The sequence below is a fragment of the Poromitra crassiceps genome (assembly GCF_964638095.1).
Source record: "Poromitra crassiceps genome assembly, chromosome: 1".
In the NCBI taxonomy this organism is placed as follows: domain Eukaryota; kingdom Metazoa; phylum Chordata; class Actinopteri; order Beryciformes; family Melamphaidae; genus Poromitra; species Poromitra crassiceps.
This window is the reverse complement of record NC_139623.1, coordinates 93,794,725-93,814,707: the sequence shown is the minus strand read 5'-3', so window position 1 is coordinate 93,814,707 and position 19,983 is coordinate 93,794,725. Positions and strand designations below refer to the sequence as shown.

The 19,983-nt window shown below is 44.5% G+C and overlaps 1 protein-coding gene across 1 annotated transcript in view; it reads right to left on the bottom strand.

Moving 5' to 3' along the window:
• The window catches only part of LOC310786364 (E3 ubiquitin-protein ligase RNF19A-like), an 82,612-nt gene extending 69,440 nt beyond the window's left edge, over positions 1-13,172 (bottom strand). Inside the window, exon 1 of the mRNA XM_083647566.1 lies at positions 12,984-13,172. The gene's annotated coding sequence lies outside the window, so the exon portion shown is untranslated. The remainder of the gene's footprint in view (positions 1-12,983) is intronic.
• Positions 13,173-19,983: the final 6,811 nt, after the last annotated feature.

The following is a 19,983-nucleotide window of genomic DNA, read 5'->3' as shown; positions in this document are numbered from 1 at the left end:
AGAACAGAACAAAGCAGAGCAGAACAGAGGAGAGCAGAACAGAACAGAGCAGAGCAGAACAGAGCAGAACAGAGCAGAGCAGAGCAGAACAGAGCAGAACAGAGCAGAGCAGAACAGAGCAGAACAGAGCAGAACAGAACAGAACAGAGCAGAACAGAGCAGAGCAGAGCAGAACAGAGCAGAACAGAGCAGAACAGAACAGAACAGAACAGAGCAGAACAGAGCAGAACAGAGCAGAGCAGAACAGAGGAGAGCAGAACAGAACAGAGCAGAACAGAACAGAGCAGAACAGAGCAGAGCAGAACAGAGCAGAACAGAGCAGAGCAGAACAGAGCAGAACAGAACAGAGCAGAGCAGAACAGAGCAGAACAGAGCAGAACAGAACAGAGCAGAGCAGAACAGAGCAGAACAGAACAGAGCAGAGCAGAGCAGAGCAGAACAGAACAGAGCAGAACAGAGCAGAGCAGAACAGAGCAGAACAGAGCAGAACAGAGCAGAGCAGAAGAGAGCAGAGCAGAACAGAGCAGAGCAGAGCAGAGGAGAGCAGAACAGAGCAGAACAGAGCAGAGCAGAGCAGAACAGAGCAGAACAGAGCAGAACAGAGCAGAACAGAGCAGAACAGAGCAGAACAGAGCAGAACAGAACAGAGCAGAGCAGAGAACAGAGCAGAGCAGAACAGAGCAGAGCAGAAGAGAACAGAGCAGAACAGAGGAGAACAGAACAGAACAGAGCAGAACAGAGCAGAGCAGAACAGAGCAGAACAGAGCAGAACAGAACAGAGCAGAGCAGAACAGAACAGAGCAGAACAGAGCAGAACAGAGCAGAACAGAACAGAGCAGAGCAGAACAGAGCAGAGCAGAACAGAGCAGAGCAGAGCAGAACAGAGCAGAACAGAGCAGAACAGAACAGAGCAGAGCAGAACAGAGCAGAACAGAGCAGAGCAGAGCAGAACAGAGCAGAGCAGAGCAGAGCAGAGCAGAACAGAGCAGAGCAGAACAGAGCAGAACAGAGCAGAGCAGAGCAGAGCAGAGCAGAACAGAGCAGAGCAGAGCAGAGCAGAGCAGAGCAGAACAGAACAGAGCAGAGCAGAGCAGAACAGAGCAGAGCAGAGCAGAACAGAACAGAACAGAGCAGAGCAGAACAGAACAGAGCAGAGCAGAGCAGAGCAGAGCAGAGCAGAACAGAGCAGAGCAGAGCAGAGCAGAACAGAGCAGAACAGAGCAGAACAGAGCAGAGCAGAGCAGAACAGAACAGAGCAGAACAGAGCAGAACAGAGCAGAACAGAACAGAGCAGAACAGAGCAGAACAGAACAGAGCAGAACAGAGCAGAGCAGAGCAGAACAGAACAGAACAGAGCAGAGCAGAACAGAACAGAACAGAGCAGAACAGAACAGAGCAGAACAGAGCAGAGCAGAACAGAGCAGAACAGAGCAGAGCAGAGCAGAACAGAACAGAGCAGAACAGAACAGAACAGAACAGAGCAGAGCAGAACAGAGCAGAGCAGAACAGAGCAGAGCAGAGCAGAGCAGAGCAGAACAGAGCAGAGCAGAACAGAACAGAGCAGAACAGAACAGAGCAGAGCAGAACAGAACAGAGCAGAGCAGAGCAGAGCAGAACAGAACAGAGCAGAGCAGAACAGAGCAGAGCAGAACAGAGCAGAGCAGAACAGAACAGAGCAGAACAGAGCAGAACAGAACAGACCACCCTGGGTGACTCAGCAGTGCCAAAGAATGCCCGCTATTCCCGTCAGTTGATAATGAGAGCAGGGATATGATGACGGTACAGAGAGGTCTCACCAGGGATACTACTGACTCTAAACATAACTACTGACTCTAAACATAGCTGGCCCAACCATAGCACTGGGCTACGGGGCTATACGCAGCACGTGCAGGATGTGTGGGCAGAGGAAAGCACCCATCTCTTTCAGCTAGGCCTCTTTCTTAACGCACATCGCTAGAGACAAGCATAGGTGCAGTGATGGAAAGGTAGATGAGATGGAGAGGCATACAAACAGACAGAGAGACAGGCAGAGAGGCAGACAGACAGAGAGGCGGGCAGGGAATCAGACTAGCATACAGACAGGCAGACAAACACATGTGCAGGGCTGAGTTGAGCCCAAGCCAGTGGAGTTGGCCAGTCAGTGTCTATGCCAGCTGCATTCCTGGCCTGTCTGTCTCGTGTGTAATGCTGCCTCTATGCACATTCCTGGGACTCTATTGGGAGGGGACAGTCAATGCATTAGCCAAGCTTCCACTGCAGTGTGAAACACACAAGAGCTCCTCCTGGCAAGCAAGCGCAACAGCAAGTGACTGATGTGGGACAAGTCAAACAGCCTCCCTCCCTCCCTCCCTCTCTCTCTTCACCAAAATGTGGAGCAAGCTGCAAACTGTGGGTGTGGTCACTGACTGTTTCAATGAGGAATTTCACCTTGTGCAAGCGGGTTCTGAGAACAAAGACACGAGCAATAGAAGAAACATGATATGAATGAATCTCTCTGTTAACAAAAGAGAAGGGAGCAAAGCTATACCTCACTAACATATAGCAGCCAGTAGAAAAGCTCCAGACAATGATGCATACTCTAATACTTGATCATACAATGCATTGCCAGTCTAACCCTACAAGCTACAAAGGATTAAAAGAAACTGTGAACACAACCACTCCAGCACAGTCAGTGTTAACAGGGGAGCTGTTGTTGAATGCACAAAGAGAGGCAAGGCATGCAGGCAGGCAGACAGGCAGGCAGACAGACAGACAGGGAGGCAGACAGGCAGGCAGACAGACAGGCAGGCAGGCACACAGACAGACAGGCAGACAGACAGACAGGGAGAAGAAAAGGAAAAGTTTCCAATCCCAACAAAGACAGTATAGTCTCCAGCAGCCCCTGACCCCCCCCCCCCCCTCCCTCCCTCCCTCCCTGACCTCCCCCCTCCCCTCCCTCATTTCACTCAGGAGGGGAGGAAATGAGGTAAGCGTTCAGGCATTCCTGCTCAGCTGACAGAGCTAAGAACTCTGGGAGAGGGTGTGAAAAAGGGAGGAATGAAGAAGAGAACTACGGTAGTCAACTGAGAGGCAGGGAGAAATACATTTCCCTGAAGCGAGAGGGAAGAAGCAGGGCCAACTCCAATCCATCCTGCCATCAGTTCATCCACTGTGGAAGAGCTCTACACACCCACACAGGCCAGAGTTCACCAAGAAATGATCAGCCTCTCACAGTCACAGCTCCCCTGAGTCACACCAAATCTAGAACGCAACCCCACCCAGACATACACCCATGTTCCATTCATTCATCAAAATGCTCAATTCACAACTTAACAAGCTAAATGTGCCTAGCTAGCTTGCATGACAAGGCTTCAGCCACAGCATTCTTCTAGCTACTCAACTCTCAGGCAGACCTGAGAGTTGACATTGTTTTCTCTCCACGGTACCCGAGGAAAAGAACTATCCCATGCAAAATGTCTCAACCTTGTACAGAACTGAGCTTCAGTCCTGACATTTTCATGTACAGGGTTCTTGCATGGCATGTAGTTATGGTTTCACTTGAAGGCTTTTTATTTAGCCTGACCGCTTCCATTGACTGACACATACTGTACATTGGACATGGTCTGAGCACACGTGAGTGAGTGACATGAGGTGTGCCCTTGACACTGACACCTGTTCCAGAGCTTTAAACAGGATACGAGGAACAGAACAGCAGTCATCAAGGCCCACTGAAAAATGCAAAACCTCTCGAATCACACATTGCATTGCCAGCAACATAGAAACCTCAGCTGAAACAAACTGAGTCGACAGCCTACACAGAAGTAGGGGTGCACCGATCACGTTTTTTGCCACCGATCACCGATTGCCGATCACCTATGAGAAATATCTGCCCAACCGATCATCGACCGATCACCGATTACCGATTACCGATCACCGATATATATATATATATTTATTTTATATTTTGTAGGCTAAAGGAAACTGCCAACATGAGACAGATGGGAGTTCAACCGTTTAGTTGTCAGTTCTCTTCAGTACAGTACAGCAGTATAGGCTTTTTACAGCATTATGACAGGAATAGTAGGATTGTGTGTGGTCTGGAAAAAGGAGGCAATAAAATATACAAACAGGTCAGTAACCAAGCTTGCTGTTATATAGGCCAATTATAGTGATAATTAACAACTAATAATATATAAATGATAATTAGGTAAACTGTAAGTCAGTTACTCTTAAACACCAGTCTTGAACCATGACTAAAGCCAAAGAGCTCCCACTCATAGAACCGGGGTTATGCACAATAACCGTCATACATTGGGATCCGCATAGAACGAACATCAAAACGACCCGCCCATCGAGGCCGAGTTACAGTGTTATAATTAGCAGCACTATGAGTGCGATCTACATAATGGTGACAGGGTTACATGACGGGAGAAACAACAGAATCACAAGCTACACACGAGCTAAACTCCATCTGAGTAGTGGCATTAATTAGCGCATCCGTCTGAATGGAGCGCACATCCACATAGCAGCACACTTTCGCTTCCTTCAAAGTGCCCGCGGGAACATCAATGCTTGCGTGGAAATTGTCTGTGTGTGCGCGTGCACTACCCCGACTACCACGTTAATCTGGGACTTTAATACACACGGATTTAACAGCATGCAAATGCCTCGGTAGGCGGGAGGACTGGAGATAACTTCTCTCTGCGGAGTCTGCTCTAATCACCAGCTGATTTGTGTGATTCAAAGACGCAAGAGGTGTGTTGACAGTCTGGTGCGGTGTGTGCATGGAGGTGAGTACACTGATGAAAGCAAAGCGTGTGCTTTGCAACACAATGATATAAACGTTAGAGCACAATATGAAAGTTAAACGATAGACATTGAAGACATGAAAATGGGCTGCCTCATGTTTCTCACGTGCAGCATGATCGGCTATGCGATCGGCAAAATTAAAGGAATATCGGAAACAGCAGATCACATATTTGAGGTCCAAATCGGCCGATACAGATTGCGTGCAGATCGATCGGTGCACCCCTACACAGAAGCATCAACATAGAAACCTCAGCTGAAACAAACTGAGTCGACAGCCTACACAGAAGCATCATAGAAACCTCAGCTGAAACAAACTGAGTCGACAGCCTACACAGAAGCATCAACATAGAAACCTCAGCTGAAACAAACTGAGTCGACAGCCTACACAGAAGCATCATAGAAACCTCAGCTGAAACAAACTGAGTCGACAGCCTACACAGAAGCATCAACATAGAAACCTCAGCTGAAACAAACTGAGTCGACAGCCTACACAGAAGCATCAATGTCAAAAAGATTTTCCAAAATATGTTGCAATGCCAATTGAACACCTGAGCCAGAGCTAGAAGTTCTAGCTCTCATTAACCTAGTTTACCTGTTCTAAGAAGAGTTCAACTAGGTTCATGATTACTCAACAATCGATTAATCACCGTTAGCAATTTAATCGATTTAAGCATAATTAAATGTATGTTGTATGCTACAGTATTTCTTTTTTTTTTCAGAAATGATTTACTGCCATAAGGCGGAAATTTAACTTTCACCGCCTATAGACCTTATTTGCTAACCCTGGACGGCACCATATTGTTGCCATACCATCCTGCACGCACACAGCGCTGCAGCTGACAACTAGTAACAGCCTTATTGTCGTTTCTGTTGAATTACAAAATAGCGATGGTGATGACAGCAATAAAAAACCCACAGTTGTTTGTATGCTGCTGTTAATGCCTGTAATAATAAACAAAAGAAAAAACGAGGTGAACAGACTTTGCTGTGAGGAGCTGTCAGAAAGTTTCACCTGTCTCTCCTAACTATCCACACATCTCCTGTGCTGCTGACGTATCCTCCGTCTCGCTCCCTTCACGTCTGTGGACGGTAGAGATAGAAACAAACCACGGGGACATTTGCTGTCATTACTACAGCCATGCCTAACGCAGGTCACCATCCGAACACAACAAGAACGATACAGGTAACGTTAACGGCGGCTAGCTTCCTATAAACGCTGCTCTTACATAGGCTGTCACTTGAGAGCTGCATCGCTATGTCAACAACATGGCGGCGGTGGGCGTGCCCGTACGTGAGTTACGTCAATCGAATAAGGTCTATACAGAGGAAGAAGAAAGCAATCGGGCAGAAGCATTACACCCAAAAATTACCCAATAGCACATCATAATATAGTACTTTGTTGGGTGTCTACTACTATATATTATATTATATTATATTATATTATATATTTTTTTCTTTTGGCATATTCCGTCATTTGGGTTCCATTGGACACAATGTAGACAATTTAAAGCAATTAACCATTAAGAAAGTTGAATTTCAGCCTCTGGGAAGCACCATTTTCAGATGGTGTGTTATTTATATTGTGTGCCATTCACAGCTGATCCAACACGAGGGTCGCAGGTTTGCGCCCCTGTGTTACCTCCGGCTTGGTCGGTCGTCCATACAGGCACGATTGGCTGTGTCTGCGGGTGGGAAGCCAGATTAAGGATATGTGTCATAGTCACTGCACTAGTCACCTCCTCTGGTCAGTCGGGGCGCCTGTTCTGGGAACTGGTGGGAATATAGTGTTAATTTCATCGACGAAAAATGTTAGTCGACTACCTTTTTCCCCAACACTAAGACAAGACTAAAATACTCAAACTTTTAGTCGACTAAAACTTGACTAAACAAAAAGAGGATGAGGTTGACTAAATATGATAAAAACTAACAACGACATTTGACACAGGACTAAGACTAGGGAATAGCGTGATCCTCCCACATGCTACGTCCTGTGGGTGAAGCTCACCACGGTCAGGTGAAAAGAAGCGGCTGGCAACTGCGCATTTTTCGGAGGAAGCATGGTGCTAGTCTACGGCTCTCACCAGATAGGGAGAGGGGGTGCAGCGACCGGGGCAGCAGGGGGAAATTGGCCAAGTACAATTGGGGAGAAAATCGGGGGGAAATCAAAAAAAGAAAAAAAAAGCCTTTGTAACTTTTAGGCCGAAGAAAAAGCCGGTAGTTTGGGTTTTGGGCGAATCTAAAAGGGGCTTTAGTGCCAGCCAGGGTTATCCTCAACACAAATACATCAGTCATTGTCAGCAATGTGTTTTTTCACAGCACCCCAAGTTTCAGACAGTAATTTCAACGTACAACTGTGAGACTTTAACTTTGAAATTCTCTAAATTGATACAGTAAAAACAAAAAGCTTGATTTTGAGTTGGTGTTCTCTGAGAGTTGTCCTGATCTCAAATATATAAGTCATTGGCAGAACTCAACTTATGGAGCAATGTGTAGAGGACTCCAGGTTTGAGAAAGGAAGGCATTTGAAGGTACAAATGTGGGACTTTAACTTTGAAATTATCTATTGATACAGTAAAAAATGCTTGATTTTGAGTTAGTATGCAGTAGTGCTGCACGATTAATCTAATCGCAATCGCGATGTCAGCACGTGCGATTACATAACCGCAAAAGTGTGCGATTATTATTATTATTTTCACGTCTTTTTGAGTGTGTGTGTGTGGCTGTGTGCCTCTAAAAGTTACACCCGAAGCAGCAAACACACGTTCCTCTGCCATCACACTGGGCATCAACACTAGCGGGAGACTTCTCCCATGCACTCCCGCAAATAAGTAATGTTATGCGCAGCAAGGTTACATCTTACCGAGAGGGAGAGAGAGAACATCCATGATCGTTAACAGCGAGCTATGCTAATAACTATCTAGCCGTTCAGAAACGCATGTAAACAGCCGTGTGATTAGTGAGAACGTCAGTAAAATAAGGAGAGAGCTGCAGGTGCTTACAGTATACCAGGGGTGCCCACACTTTTTCAGCTTGGGAGCTACTTTTAAAATGACCAAGTAAAGTGATCTACCAAACATATTTATTTATATATATATACACCGAGTATACAGTGGAAAACAGTGGAACAGTGGAAAAACAGTGGAAACAGTGGAAAAACAGTGGAAAAACAGTGGAAACAGTGGAAAAACAGTGGAAACAGTGGAAAAACAGTAAAAAAAAAAAAAAAAATCTCCCTCAATGCCATGCGATCGACCACACTACCTTCGCGATCGACCGGTCGATCGCGATCGACGTATTGGGCACCCCTGCAGTATACAGAACTAGTGCACGATTAAGTGCACAGTGGGTAATGACCCGCTGTGATGAAGAATATAGCGATATTAACAAGGTTGATAGCAGAGAAAACACTGTCGCAGCTGCGCAACCTGTCACATGACGCCTTCATGGTCCCTCGATAAAGTCTGCAGATGCACGTTACCTCACCTCTCTCTCAAGAAGCGTCACACATGAGTGTGGCGTTTAAGGCCATCTGTCGCTACAAAAGAAATAAACGGGGTGTATCATTGTATTACTGGACAGACATGTAACTAACTTTGCAGTCTGAGCCATCTTCTATGTGCTGTAACACAGTGCAGTTTCTATTTTTCTGGCGTTTCTTTTTTTACATGTTTGGGAGGGGCAAATGTCTCAAAATGTTTTATTTTTTTGTAAAGATAATTTTATTTCAAATTGTTTTATTTATTTAGTTTTAATATCGCCGCTGTCGTTCCAGGACCTCGAATCTCCAAAACAGCAACTTTTCAGGAAGTTAAAAAAACCTGTTTGCTCTTAAAATACTGAACCAAACGTAGTCAAAGTTGGCACGTCTTAATTATAGTTAGTTTCCCGCTGAATGTGTCATTACTTTATTAATATCTTACCTGGATAAGCTCAAATGATGTTGTTTATATTATCAGTCCGACTTGGAAGCACTCTCTCCCGGCCAGTCAGGCGGGAGAGATTCGTATGCTCATGCACGAGCCCCAAGCTCCGGGCCCCGGGGACGCCGCAGCAGCAGCAGCAGAGCCCCTCGCCTCTCATGGCCGAGGCGGGGCTTTGGTATTGGAATGAGAACAGTCTGACATAACGTTGCGTTAACGTTACTTTATTCTCGTCAGAAAACACTCCGATTTGCATGTTAAAACAAGTTTGCAGCCTAGGAATAACTGGAAAACATTTGATTGATCTATTAACGTCAGAGGAAGCCAGGATTAGTCAAAACGATATGAGAAATACACAGCACGTCTGCCGTGTGACTTTTCCGGGTTTACTGTCCTGCGTGGGGGGGTACACACGGAGGTAGGGGACGAATTTCAAGGTTTGACTGACAGATTGAGGGCGAATGGCGTTACGAGATTTACTCACAAGCTCGTTTTAATGCTTTTCCATTGGTTGCATTTGGTAAAAACCACACAGACGTGAAGGGTGACCAATGGCACTGATTTATGACAAAAAGTAAAAAAGTGAAAAAAGGGAGATTCGAGGTCCTGGCACAACAGCGACGATATATTTTAAATTGTAATATATTTAATGTATTTTAGTCTGTGATACATGAAACCGTGGTATTTTTGTCCAAGGTTTTCATACCGTCAAAAATTCATGCGGCCACATCCCTAGATAGATACCATTTGTTTATTATATCGCAATCACAATCGCAAATCGCAATATTGTCCACCATAATCGATAATCGCACCTTTCCCCCAAATCGTGCAGCACTAGTATGCAGTCAGGGTTGTCCTGAACTGAAATATCAATGTTTCCTTCCCTCCAGAAATTTGCTTGCAGAATCTCCTCCAAATTATGTAAAACGTGTCAGATAAGATGTTTTAAATCATTTGGAAGTTACCCTTTAGGCTGACACACATGGACAAGGCTGTCAACTATCCCACTACAAACAAGCAGCAACACCTCCAACCTCTGGAATTTCTCTTACCCACCACCTTTCCATCCACCCCCAGGAAAAGAACAAGCATCTGACAGGGGTAAAGGGCTAGACCTGGGGAAAGATTGCACCAGATATCTGCTTTTCAGAAACTTGAGTTTAAAGAGAAGGGAATGAGGAGTGATAGCTAAAGGGGGGGGGGGGTGTTACAGCACCCTGATGTTTTGGCCAGGCCATCACCACCCAGCCATGCAGCTGTGTTTACCTTAGGAAGAGAGAGGGAGGTCACGCAGGGTCCTCACACACGCGCGCACACGCACACACACACACACACACGCCATGCTGGGTCAACCACCTTTCTTTGGAAGAGCACACAGGTCTGGACAACAAGTGGCAAAGCCAGGGAGGCCTCTGACACACACACTGGCTTGGAGAGACTGCCTCCAGCACTCATAAGCCGTTTTCCCACATGCGCTTTGTACCGCTAAATGACCGGAACGTGGTCTATTGCCTGCATGTGTGAAAGTCGTTGTGCCGGTATAAGCGCGACCCCGTCGTCGCGGAGATTTCACCAGTTTCAAGCCAGTCAGAAGAGCGGTATGCTCTTAAGGGAGACCAAGTGGGAAACGGGTCCAGTCATTTTCCGCGACAGCGGCCCCTTCTCTCATGGGCGAGGTGTAGCCTACACACGTTGCTTAATGTTCCAGCGGGCATAATCTAATCATTCGCGCACATTAAAGCAATCTGGCGAAATTATCTTGTGATAATAAGAGCGGTAGCCTATGTCAGCTTCATGTGTGGTCGTGCTGATTTCCATTACATTACATTACATTTCGTCATTTGGCAGACGCTTTTATCCAAAGCGACTTACAATAACACACTTTTTGTCAGCAATAGAGCAATCAGCTATGGAGCACAGTCTATGACAACTACAAATCCTGAAGGAACAGTGGTACAAGTTTTAGATTAGGATTTTTTTTTTTTTTTTTTTATAAAGAGAGAGAAAGAAGAGAGAGAAAGAAGTTAGATCAAGAAGGGCCCAGGTGGAGCCTGAAAAGGTGAGTCTTTAGTCTTTTCCGAAAGATCGGCAGTGATTCAGCAGTCCTGACCGAAGGTGGCAGCTCGTTCCACCATTGGGGTGCCAGGGAGGAGAAGAGTCGAGATCGGGATGAGCGACTTTTGAGCGCCCGTAGTGAAGGAGGAGCGAGGCGCCCCGCACTGGTGGAGGAGCGAAGGGAGCGGTGAGAGGTTTGGAACCCAACTTTTTCAAAGTGCATCATCTAATCATTCGCGCACATCAAAGCAAACTACTTCCACATTTCGCTTCGTGCATTTGCTTTCTCTACATACATACAAGCTCGCCCCTCCCCCCGCCCCCCAACATACAGGCAATTTTGCTGATAGATTCCCACATGCGCGAGCCGAAGTGTGAAGGGAAATGTCCGATATTGACTTACAGGTAATTTTCCGGTACGCATGTGGGAAAACGGCTATACAAACAATACACTGATCATCGGTCTCATCAGGGTCATTTAATGCAGCGGGGGTCTCCATTAGAAATGCATAAACAACAGTGTCCAAAGGGACTCTTATCCTACAAATAATGAAAATTCAAATCTCTGACTAAAACCTATCACTAGGAGAAAAAATGCAATATTATTACTCTTTGATTGTTATTCAGGCTCATTTCTCAACCCATACATACAACAGAATCTAGGTTGAGCAGTGGTTTCCAAAGCACAAACAAGTCAGAGGATGACTCCCTTTTGGCGATACAAAAAATCTGCATTTCTGATATAGCCTACTACCTTGCCTCAATGCCATCAGAGATTCACAGGGCAACTGCTGTGTGTGCCAAAATGCACGTGTTTCAGTCCTACTCCTTCAGCCAAGGGTAATCTGAACAACATTGTAAAAACCAGGAGGAAGGACTACACTGGAGGGCTCCTGGGGAAGTGGGACACACATGTCACTCTGCTGCACAGATTCTATACATAAACTAACTTGGTATAACTTTAGTTAAGCCCAACAGTGACACACGCTTGTGATCCGTACATGCATTGCAGCAATGCCCAGACTAAAGGTGAGGTCACACGTACTCGCACACCGTCCTACATGTGAATAAACACATTCACTGTTGTATCATGGACAGGAGGACAGGAGGACTCAAGACTGTGATTCACTTGGAACTCACTGTGCAAAGCGATGTGAACCAGATATAGTTAACTTGTACACTCAATTGTAGATGACTGATGGCCATCTACCTTCTCCTCCAGATTTAGGCTAGTGCTGCTTAATGGCAGATAAACCTGCAGCCTGACTTGTCCAGGTGACTCCCTTGTATAGAAATATCCCAGTCCTATTTATAAAGCATACATGGACATATCACCACATTGCCATTAGCATCATAGTCATATGTATTAGATATCAGATGACAAAGCGCACAATCCAGAGATAATGTAATATCGGAAATGGGATATGTACATTGCATTGAAGATAATGGGGGGGAAACATCAATCACCTAGCTACCAACCAGAGTTATTCCTATATCTACTTCTATGATAGCTGTGATCCGTTACTGCCCAAGTTGTGATTGCAGTCTCATAATTGAGACTAACTTAACGTACTGATATCAGACTGAATTGTCAACTCGCGTTACACTCCATGTCAACTCGGTGGAGTGGGCGGATTCTGTACCCAGGCTAGTAGTTAGCTAGTTAGTAGTACGTGTGATAGCAATACAAACACCACTCGAGTCTCACGTAGCGTTATCTTCCACAGCAAATGATTGTGATGCTGTTAGTTAGCAGTTAACGTATCTATCTCTTGTCATGACATCCATTCATTATAGCAGCATATTGCAGCGTTTGGCTATCGTCGTTGACTGCCTCACAAACAGGAATATACCGTCAGCAAGCGTAAATTGGTAACCAGCTGGTGTCATTTAGCTTTAGTTAACGTTAATGTTGTAGCTATGACTGGCTAACGTTAGCTCCCTTTTGACTTGTCGATAGATTGCTAAACAGTTGGGCATTTTTAACGTTTGATAATGTTAACTAGCGTACATTCATTAGTTATGTCTAACGTTATTTGGCGAGACAGAAAACTTGGCGCTGATATTAGAACCACCGTATATTTTCCATAAGGTCCCTTGCAGCCTAGCCTTTCCTTACGTGAACTAATCAGAATGTCAGTCGGCTAACATTAGCAAAGACAGCGAGCGTTAGCAGCTGGCTAGCTCAGTTAACGTTAGCTAGAAACGATGAGATCGTACCGTCTGTTGCTAGTGACACTTGTTCCAGACGACAGCGACAAAAAGCGTTTTCCTAGCCGAAAACGAGTTCGACAAATCCGACACGCTAGTGCAGTACTGTAAGTTACTTTTCCAGTTTCTAGCGACAGGCTGCACTTCTTTTCTTCGGTCAGCGATCCCACCTATCCGTTCCGTTTAACGACAACAGCTCCTCCGGGGTTCGCCCGCTCTGTTGTTCGCTGCTCTCGTTCTTGCTCAGACATTCAAATAGCATCGCGAGATCTTGGCAAAAGTAGTATTGTCCAGTGTCCAAGGTTCATGTCGTGTCTTTTTTTATAGCCTAGCCTATTTTGAATTGTTCCGCAAACTCTATGACTAATAGTCAACTAAAATAATTGAGTTGGATACAGCTCATAGTCATAGCAGAGTTCAGGTCACTGGTGTCATCCTCAAGCTTCAGGCTTAAAGTCCAGACAAACAGCCATAAAACCTACCATTCCCTCAAGCTAACCAAACAGCTATTAATGGACTCTATTCAGCTTCTGTGATTTAAAGAAAAAAATAAAAGAGAAAAAGTGGGATCTCCCAGACTGTCGGTGTAAATAGAAACAGAGGATATAAAAGATCACAGAAAACCCAAGATTAGTCTTGATTATAAGCCCAAAATCAAGTGGAAATCATAGAACAGCTGCACAACATAAAAGTCAAGCACTATTGATATAGTCATCATTCATATCTTAAGAATAGCCTACAAAAATAATAAACATAATGCTGATCCTGATGTTTATATTTTTACTACTGTACTTCATATAGAGGTCCCAATTTCTGGGACATTCATATATATTAGAATATCATCTATCTATAAAATTGAGTTGTGGGCTATGTCCACTATTTCAAAATACTGTGTTCACCTTCAGGGTGTTTAAAGGGCAACCGTGCGGGTGACCTGTTGGCCGGATTTTTTAATTAGGCGATTGCCCTAATTAGCTAATGATGTGATGTCATCAGTCATGATGTCATCAGTCATGATGTCATCAGTGATGATGATGCCTAGTATCATACATGCAACATACAATGTTGTAGATTAATTGGCAGACACAGCAGTCCCAGACAGACAGATCTAATCCAAGATAGAGAGGATTACAGCATGGCTCTGTGTGTGTCTATCATTATCTAAAGAGACAGAGGAAATGACGAATGAGTTGCTGGATTTTTTACAGCCCTGATTACAGACAGTCACATATTCACTGACATTTCCGAAAACTTTCTGTTTACTTACAGCAAATCCTCCATAAGTATTCATTGCCGTAATCCCTAATAAGGAAAGAAAGCAGACCCAAACGATTAACAGCCAGAACCACACTGGGAAATAGTGATATGTGATAGTAGGAATCTAGGGTAAACTGGTGGGCTTTTTGTTTTCAATAGATGCAGGTCATAGTGCACACACATGCATCTGGCATACCAAAGTATGGGCACACATGGGCCTAACAAACAGGCTACACACAGAGTACATACAGGTGAGCAACATGGGCCTAACAAACAGGCTACACACAGAGTACATACAGGTGAGCAACATGGGCCTAACAAACAGGCTACACACAGAGTACATACAGGTGAGCAACATGGGCCTAACAAACAGGCTACACACAGAGTACATACAGGTGAGCAACATGGGCCTAACAAACAGGCTACACACAGAGTACATACAGGTGAGCAACATGGGCCTAACAAACAGGCTACACACAGAGTACATACAGGTGAGCAACATGGGCCTAACAAACAGGCTACACACAGAGTACATACAGGTGAGCAACATGGGCCTAACAAACAGGCTACACACAGAGTACATACAGGTGAGACTACTAACCTAAACTAAACTTGTACCACTGTTCCTTCAGAATTTGTAGTTGTCATAGACTGTGCTCCATAGTTGATTGCTCTATTGCTGACAAAAATGTGTTTTTGTAAGTCGCTTTGGATAAAATCGTCTGCCAAATGACGTAATGTAATGTAATGTAATGTAGGTGAGCAATATTTTCTTGTTTGAAAAGAAAAGGCATGAGAACAAACACAAAAATAATCCTCTGAGAACATCAGAAAACAGAGTGACTGATCGTGCTTTATAGTAACCTAGTATCAAACTATGAGGATGAAAGACATTTAGTCTAAATCACCCCTGTAAATCATACACAGGTATGGCCCAACATCATAAGAATCCAGGCTGGATAATCTTGTCAAATCCCAGCGGAAAGTTGTTTAGGATCAGTCATGTTATGTACTGTAGCAGATTTTAAAATTATGTTCAGTGTGGTCCAGCTTAAAAGGAGGCGTCCTCAGCCAGGGGGTGTTTCAATCATGAGAGACTCGTTGGAAAGATTAATATACTTTGTTGAACCAATAAACAGTTTAAGCGTGGCGTATGACTCCATGAAATGATGACGCTCCTCTTGATGTGAGAGAGGGGGGGCGTCAGTGCCGTATGGGATAGATAATCCCCCCATAGGGATTTCTACAGGAGCCATGAAATTGGTGGTGATCAGGGGAGGGGGTGGGGCGAAACTATTGCTCCAGTGATGATGAACAACTGCTGAGGGCTTTATATAGTACCAGGAGAAAGGCATTTGTGACATCACCAGTGACGCCACTCAAGCACCTGACGTCACCAGTGACATCACCCGGGCAATGGTGACGTCATCAGTGAGGGTGACATCATCAGTGACGCCACTTGAGCAGGGAGTTACACCCCCGAATGACAAGGTGCATGAACAGCATGGGGTGCACTAAATAATGCTGTGAGGTCAGTCTTCCATGATTGAAATATAGTCAAGACAACACTTGTGTTGGAGTGCTGGGTGAGAGAGATCCTGTGGCACCTATAAAGTTTGGCACCCAGGCTTATATAGACAGCAGGAGAGTCTGGCTTTGTTGTCAGGTTTGGCTGGCTGAGGGAGGAGAGGGGCATCCTGCACAGTCTGGTGTAATGGAGGTGGGTAAGAGGGGGGTGGCACCTTGCATAGTCTGATAGCAAATTTAATGAGCTGCATTCTGAAGGCACACTCATTTCCATGGACCTATAGCTATGTATTCTTCTGCCAGCAATTTCAACATAGGCCATACAATATCAACCATAGCCTATGGTTGAACCCTGAAAAAAATTATACAAAACGTTTTATTGTTTTTTCCCCCCCGATTTCTTATCCCATTTTATCCCCCATTAGTGCTCACTTGATTTCTCTGTCCTGGTTGCTACTCCATCCTCTGCCGATCTGGGGAGAGCCGAGACTGGCTCCATGCTTCCTCTGAGACATGGGCAGTCAGCCAGCCGCTTCTTTTCACCTGACAGAGGAAGCTTCACCGGTAGGACATAGCACGTGGGAGGTTCACGCTATTCCAACCAGTTCCCCTCCCTCTGAACAGGCGCCCTTAACGACCAGGAGGAACCACATTAGAAACCAGGATATTGCATGTTTTTGTGAAGGGGGTTCCTAATATGAAGGAAACCGCCGGGAGGCACGGGGAGAACATGCAAACTCCACACAGAAAGGCCCTTTTGACGACCCCACCCGGGCGGTGGGCACTCGAGGACATGCGGACGGGCACGCATTCCTTCAGCGTTCACATCGTCCCAGGTGGGAATCGAACCCACGACCTTCGAGCTGTGAGGCGATAGTGCTGACTACTGCACCACCGTACCTCCTACAAAACGTTTTTCAATGGATTCTGGTACCATTGGACATGTCAAACAACATACTAAAAACGACTTACAATATCACATTTTGTCAACAGTAGAGAAATCAACTATATGCAACACAGTCTATGACCAGGGACCATGATGGAAATAAGTGTTCACACTTTTCATGTTATCCCTTGGATGTTTGTCTGCATTATCCAGAATAAAATTCATTCATTCATGCAACACAGTCTATGACAGCTAAGACTAATATCTCAATCAAGACTAATATCTCAATTACTATTCAACCAAAAAAAGTGGTTTTTGTGTCTACCTCTATGACCTAGAGGTAGACACAAAACCACCTTTTTAAGGCTCACCACCTAGGTTTTGGGCTGAAGTAATACAACTGAATCAGAGAAATTACCATCAGTTAATTATTTATTAACAAATCCAAGATGGCGTCCCAAGAGGGGCCCCCAAATTCCGGTGAATAGGGTAAAAATTTTAACTAATAGATATCATGAAACTTCCCCCGTTGATCACTTAAGACAATATTATTTTGTATTACAAGTTTTCTGAAACGTTATGTTTAAATAGCCTATGTGAATTGACAGAAAATGAACCCATTAGGCCAGTCAATATTTAAAAAAAGAGAGCACCTAACCCTCAACAAATTGATACAAAAGGTTTTTCAATGGATTCTGGTACTATTGGGCATGTCAAATAACATACTAAAATCTAAGAAAATCTAACTTCCGGAAATTGTTATTTTCAAGATGGTTGAATAATAATTGAAAGTCATTATTAAGCTCCCGGCAGCTGCCATCTTGCAAATTGTTGTTGTCTTAAATGTATTCTTACACCGCCATCCCCTCTTTTAACATTTAACAAGAGAGTGCACTTGGAAGAAATACCTTGTGATTGAAAGGTCTGCTGGAGTAGGTGGTGCACTAGAAAGCAGGGTTAACTTTGAATGGAGCGTGTATTTGAGACACCTGACTGGGACGATCACATGCCAGACCATAAAATCAGATGAAGGATCACAGGACACCTCACCATGCAGACATTCATATTCACAGGCAGCAGTATGCATCCAGAGGTAGGCTGGAATTCCATTTAATCTCATTGGATTTTTACCTCCTGTGTCTCCCCTACTGAGTCCCACTCTACTCTTCCACTGTTGGAATAATGAATATCAAAATACCTGTCATTACAAAAATACAAATTCTTTAAAAATCAGCAGTATAAGGGAAAAGATGATTTCACTTTTGAGTTCTGGCTTTAGTTTTACAGCCAGGGCAGACTGAATCATTACAGATTCTCCCTATCTTTATTCTTTATTTGGATCCCCAATATTATATTAGCTTCAGCTGCCATGGTCACTAATCTTCCTGGGGTCCACACAAAACCATACAACATCAAACGTGCAATACTAACAACTGACACTCCAATTTAAGTAGCACAATTAAAACATCCTAGTGATAATTAACAGTACAATATATGAACAACAGAGGTTAAGAGTACAAAGGTTAAAACATCATGTGCTTTACATGTAAGGTGACATTCCACTTGTTTGGTCTCTCTCATAAACATCTGTTGAAGTGATTTTTTTGAACAAGTATCTGCTTCCGATTCGTTTAGTTTGTATAGATAATGAGTTCCACTGACTGGAGGCTCTATAGATAACTGATTTTTTTTCAAGTATATTTGAGTTTGGTTTAGGAAGATTCAAATAACCTAGGCTTACCTGACTGGTCTGATGACTAGGTTTTAAACCTGAATTAACTAATTGATCTCTGAAAGATTCAGGCTTCCCCTCCACTGTTGCATTTCTGGCAAATTGATCTGAGACCCGGCAAGCGGAGGATTAGGTCAACGGCATGTTGAGATCCGTTTCCCATGCTCAGAAAGATGACAAAAGCACCCTTGTGAAAGTGAAGTGTTCTGGGAAATTCACATCAGTCCTCGGCCTGCGTCCTCATGCTCTTGACACATTCACCCTCTCTGTGTTCCAAGACAGTGCACTAAGTCCCCTCCGCTCCGGTTGGAAGGATTATCTTTGTTTTAAGGAGGGAAGATGTAATGAAATGGCATTTTTACTGCTATTAACATTGGTAACAGTGTCCTATTTTAAGTGCTGGAAGGTAAACAGAAGCAGAGCCGTTTGAATAACTGTAGGAGCAGTGGGTAGTTACAGTAAACAGACCATAGCCACAAATGTAAACAGAGGGCAATGAGCAGATGCCAGCTGAGGGATGTGGTGCCCTTCCTTGTAGTAGGGACTGGGCAAAGCTATACAGGGGTGGGCAACTGGCTGCCCGCGGGCCGCATGCGGCCCTCGACCTCCCTCAGTGTGGCCCCTGGGTCAATTTCCTTTTCTTTCTTTTTTTTACAAGGCGAACGGACATTTTTTGGTTTGGTTAGACCACCCAAATATGTTTTTTATTTTACTGTACAACCCAGAACATGAAGCCAATGGGATTAGCATTGTCCATCCACATACTGTTGAATGTTAGCATTTGAGCTAACGCTATTGCAACAAACTATATCCAGGATCAACACTAGCCTGGGTAAACCCAGCCTCCACGTGACCTCTATGTGCTATCAGTCACGAAGACTCACGTGACTGATAGCACATAGAGGTCACGTGGAGGCTGGGTTTACCCAGGCTAGATAATAAACACTGCACATGCAACATTACTAATCTGATTAATATGACAGTTGCTTGGTGGATTGGATGATTGCACTCTCCCACAGTGATAAGGAAAAAACAGCACATATTGGCCATTTTTACACTTTATTCATTTGACACTGTCAGGGACCTCAGTAGCGCGTGGAAGATCCATATGAATGCAGCCACAACAGCTTGGCACCGCAAATTAGGTGCCAATCGGACTGGCACACGCCTGCCAGCACTTGAAGCTCAAAACAAGAGTGAATACCAACAGAAGAATATTGGAGGGGATGTTGGCAAAAAAAATTGGGGCACTACCCACACGTTTAGCTGCGTTGCTCATTCCACGAATGCACGATCCTTACAAGTTGTATCTCGTTGTAAAGGTGACTAATCAGGCTTTCCAACTATATCCACTCTAAACCAGACTGAGAACCTCATCTGGACATCTGCTCATATAAAAAAGGGACATAGGGGAAATGTATTATCATAACCCAGATATCAGTTTTAAGCATGGTTTTAAGTTGCACCCGCCCCCAACAAAACTGCTACATCATCTTGTAAACCATCTCATTGAGCAATAGTGACACCTGGTGGAAGACTACTAGACTAGTAGATACTATCCAACATGCTAGATGTGTATCAATTCAACATAAGACCCACATCACTTA